A 5,152-nucleotide genomic window follows, 5' to 3' on the forward strand; every position below is an offset into this window, starting at 1 on the left:
TGCTAAAGCAGGGGCAGGACGGAAGGCGGCCGGGCTGATAGGGCTGCAGATTTAGCGATGACAGGCTGAGGAGATCCCCTTCTGAGGGCCTCCGTTTTCTGCGAAGTGGCCATGATGTCATCGTGGTAAGTGAGGGGGTTGGAGAAGATCTGAGAGAGGAGGCCGTCGGAGCGCCCCTTCCAAGGAAGAAGAGAATTGGCCAGCAAAGCACAAACGGTGGAGCACAGGCCGGGCTGGAAGCAGGAGCAGGGGCGGGGGTGGCAGCCGTCTGCGAGGCTGTGCGTGGCTCCTCTCCAGGACGGTCCTAGGCTGCGTCTCCGTCTCCGGCCCAGGCCCATGGTCGCTCAGCAGAACATCTGCACCTGCCAACCCCGAACGCTCCCCAAATTAACATGCCTCCCTGCCCCTACCCCACTCCTCCTCTGTGACCTCTTGCTCCTCTGGGTTTTACTCCTGGAACCAGATCTCTTAGACTCCCCAGGAGCACCTTCTTGCCATTCTGACCCCACTACAAGCTCTGGCTGGCTGCCCGAGGGCTGTGGGTGGGGCCTCCTCATGGACCCCCCACCCCCACCCAACCCCTCCCAGCCTCCTTCCTCCCCTTCACCACCCACCCCTGTTCTGTACCTCTGGTGCATTCAGCTTCCTAGAGTGAGATGTCACCTTGTCACTCCCCATGTAATACTACTCTGCAGCTCCCAACACCTCAAAATAAAAGTTCTCATTTCTGCTTATTTTGGGGATCTTGGCTTAAATGCCACTAGTTTTGGGAAGCTTCCCTAGATTAGGGAAAATTCCAGTGGTGCTTGCACTCAGGACACTTTATAAACCTTCTCAGGTTTATAGACTCAGTAATTACTTGAATCCCTCCTCATTAACAGTGGCAGTGTGTGTGTGTGGGGGGGGCATGCACCCACATACAAGCCCACACTTCCTTATCACCTCCATCTCCCCAGCATGAGGACGCTGCCTGCCTGACCAACTAATGACAAGAGCCAAAACTGTCAGGCCCTCAGGATCTCAGGTTAAATTTCCATCGTGCCCTAAAGCCGCCCATGCTTCAGATGCTAGGGACTCCATTCCAGGCCCCAGAACTTCCCCCCACTTTCCTTTTGCACCAGGAAGTGTCATTACTCTGAGGGCTCCCTCTGTGGCCGCAATTGTGCGGCACTCCCCCCCTGTACAGACATGGGCTCCCTCTTTTAGCCCAGGGCCCTTCCCCTGCCGACTCTTCTCTGAAACCTCCACCTGCCACAGCCAAACCCCAGAACCTCTGCGTCCAGAATGCCTGCCCTCTCCCCATCCCTTCACTCCCATCAGGCTAAAATCTTGAGGGAAGCTTCCAGTTTGTAGTTAATTGACATATCACATGACAATGTTTGTAGCGCAAAGAACTGCCTTCTATGACACCTGTATAGTGTCCTATACAGCTGTGTCCCCAGTGGTAACCTTCATGGGGTCCCACACTTAGTAGGGACACACATATTTTTAAATGAATAAGATATTTTCTCCCTCATATCCATAGGAATATGGTCTCTGTCTACATGTCACTTTTGAGAATTTAAATGCAGTTGTCCTGCATGCTTACAACATGAAAAAGATGTCTGTTTTCACCAGTGAACAAAGTCTGTCTTTTTAGGTTTATTCCATCTTTACTTGAGAAACAAATGCAGGCCTTATGCAGCAGATCAAGGTAGGGACTGTGTTTGTCAGTGTACCAGACACGCCACTGCGTAAGGCAAAAGGAATTTCTCCTGGAGCTGATAATTTCCAACATGTTCAGTAACATTTGTCTCTTGGGCTTCTGAAAGAGACCTTGAGTGTGGAGCCATCTGAAACCTATGAAACACTACAACAAGGAGACTATATTGCTATTCATACTTACTAGTTTATTTTCCATGCTGATGTTTCCTGATTGTTTTCTAGTTAAGAAAATAAGTCATTTTGATTCTGAAAAATCCTGCCTAACTATAAATCCATGGAGACAGAAAAGTAGATCGGTGGTTGCCAGGAACAAGGGGGCATGGAGAAATGGGGAGAAATTGCTTGATGGATCCTTTTGGGGTTCCTTTTAGGGTGAGAAAAAGTTTTGGAACTAGAGAGGAGTATGTGTTGCACAACACTGTGAAGGTAGGAGATGTCGCTGAGTTGTTCACTCTGAAAGAGCTGCTTTTAGGTTATGTGAACTTCACCTTAACAAAAAGTCACATGTGACTTTAAATACTACTGAATGCTTTTCTGAATGTCCTACAAGACAAGGCAGTGCTGTATTCCTGAACAGCCCCAGATCCAAGGCCCCACCATCCTGTACCTGGCCTTTGGATAAGGAATAGGGCCCCCCCATGTATAAGCAGGGCCATGTCCTATGAGTGTCCTCAGAGACACTCAGCTGAGCACCATACGAACAGGCCACATGCTGCAGAGTGTTTGTGTTTTCCTTTGTTTCTCCTTTGGCTGACACCAGGACTTGGTAAGGTGTGTTTAGTTTGATGAAGGACTTCTCTAGTTCCAAAAGTGGAACCTGTGGTGGATTTTATTTTTTCCTTTAAATGAGTGGAATCTTCCAGTGACAACAACTCACAAACTGTGGATAGAATCTCTGGACACTTGACCAGGCCATCTGTCTACCAGGGCCCAGTGGAGAGGAAGGAGAAGGAGCCTGGGCACAGGGCAGAGTCATGGCCTAGCAGTTTGTCTCCATTTGTGGTAGGTTCTATAAAGGCAAGGCAAAGGCTGACTGTATCAAGGGTGGGTAGACTTGTCCTAACAGCTGTGTTGTCTTGTCCAAGGTGGAACAGACTATCTACCAAGGTGCAAGAGCAGCATCGCGGATTGGGAGCGAGGCTGACTGGGAGGGGAGGCTATCTGGCCTCCTCCTTGCTGGGGCCTGGTGGGGCTGGGCTGCCTGTGCACAAATATCCCCTCCATCCTTTAAACACATGGGGACCCAAGGGAAATTGCACCCTTCCACTTCAAATGTGGCACTGGAACCCAAGAACCCAATGGCTATACCTATAATCAGGTTGCATCAATCAACTTTATAACCAAGGTCTATGGGTTTTAAGCACTTACGTTGCCTCCTGATTTCAGCACTTCGTACCTTCTCATATGCCTTCACATACATGGTGCCATTCAGGAGCCCAAGATACAAATGCTGCTGAATGTCTTGGAAAATACTGGCTCCAGGGAAAATTCCTTTCCCTTTACATAGTGGCAGTGCCATGAACAGAGAAAGCCTGGTGACAAAGTTCTGTGCACCTGGAGACCTCTAGGCCCAGGAGAGTCCCAGGAATCTGTCACCAACATATTTTTCCAGGGGAGAGGATGCTAACTAATCCTTGAAACTCCAACTTTGCTGGGCATGTCATCATGATATCAAGCTATCATGATAGCTTACTATCAACCCGAGTCACTCAATAGGGTTTGAACCAGGATAGCCTAGATTTAGCAGTGACTACAAAATTCTCCGGCAGACCCTGGTAGGTCTAGGGACCCAATGGTGGTAGCCCCATACTGTTTTTCTCAAAAAAAAAAAAAAAAGCGGGGTGGGGGCACCTGGATGGCACCATCAGTCAAGCATCCAACTCTTGGTTTTGGCTCAGGTCATGATCTCAGGGTCGTGAGATCAAGCCCTGCATTGGACTCTGTGCTCAGCACAGCGTCTGCTTGAGACTCTCCCACTCCCTCTGCACCCCTTGTTCTTTCTCTCAAATAAAGCTTTTAAAAAAATTTTTAAAAACCTGAAAAACTGTCCAAATGTTTTTAAGGCAGTTATAGCTGCCCAAAGAGGCATAGGACTCCACCTCGTAAGTGCCTGGCAATCATCGACCTCTCTAATTGCCATGTGGACAAAGAGGTGGAAATTTAAACAAGGGAGATTTTGAAGTCTTAGTGGAAGATGGAAGGTGTCATGGAAGCGCCAAGGCATGAGAGGCACGCGGAGACACGTGAGCACAGGCAGCTCCCCAGGCAGCATAGTCCCTGAAGCCGACAGAAGCCCGTGTGAACGTTCCCAGCAATCCTTGACACTTCCACAACCGGGGGACACAGCCGCTGTGCAGAAAAAGAGAGACACGTCTTTCCATGGTGTCTGCTTGGGCAGAAGAAGTTCCTAGAAGGCAGGGGCACTGAACCTTCTGAGTGCCCTGTCCCACAGGAAGGGGAAAGGAGGCACTACCTCCTTTTTACCTCCTTTTTTCAGGAAGGAAAGGAGGCGCTACCCTCATCCTCCTCTTATTGTACTTTCTTTACCCTCCCCCCTTCCAGACATGGAGACAAAGGCTCAGAGCAGTTAAATGGCTTTCTTCAGAACTCAACAGCCACTGAGTAGTGGCCACAGGCTGGGGATTTAGGGCTCATCTTATGCCCAGTCCCATGCTCTCAGGTCCTCCAGAGAATGAGGCCCACACACCAAACTCCTCCGAAGCAGATCTGCAGTGACCGGTGCAACGTCAGGGGCCAGTTCTCAGCCAGCTGCCAACCGCTACAAGCATGAACTCACGATAGCTCTGCCTCCCTATCATCTACGCTGCAAGGGAAGAGCGGCCCTGAACAGATGTGCTCCCTTTACCCTGGGCAATGGGGTCCGGGCTGACACCTCTCAGTTCCTCATCTAACAACCTGGGCCTCTTCAGGAAGAAAATCTGGAGATGGGATCATCCACTTATGTGCATGCCTCCGTTTTTTTCAGAGGCCCTTCCTGCACATGATCTCATTTGCTCACCTGGACAATCTTAGCGATACATTTAATTGGTTCTTTGAAGATTCTTGGGTTTCCAGAGCCAACCTGTTTGAACAAAATACCCCCAGGAAGGGACAGGACCTTGAACTTTTATTGGCTCATACCTTGGCAGTAGTTGGCAGCTAGCTGAGAGGCCCTGAGAAGGGGGAACAGGATTAGGAGGGGTTGAAAGAGGGTCAAGGGGACAAGCAGGAGAAAGGAGTCGGGGCAGCATTACGTGCCAACCACTGGCCCACCTCACCCTGTTGCAGAAAGAGGCTCCAGCAGAGCCATTTCCCTGCTTTGCCCATCCACCAGAGAGACCAATTCCATCCCCAAGGCCAAAAATAGAAAAGTCTAGAAGAAAAAGAGAAGTGACAGGAGAGGTGGGGGGGGTGGGGAAGGATGGAATAAACCAACCATCAGAGGCTC

This window comes from Vulpes vulpes, chromosome 8, assembly GCF_048418805.1.
Source record: "Vulpes vulpes isolate BD-2025 chromosome 8, VulVul3, whole genome shotgun sequence".
NCBI lineage: Eukaryota > Metazoa > Chordata > Mammalia > Carnivora > Canidae > Vulpes > Vulpes vulpes.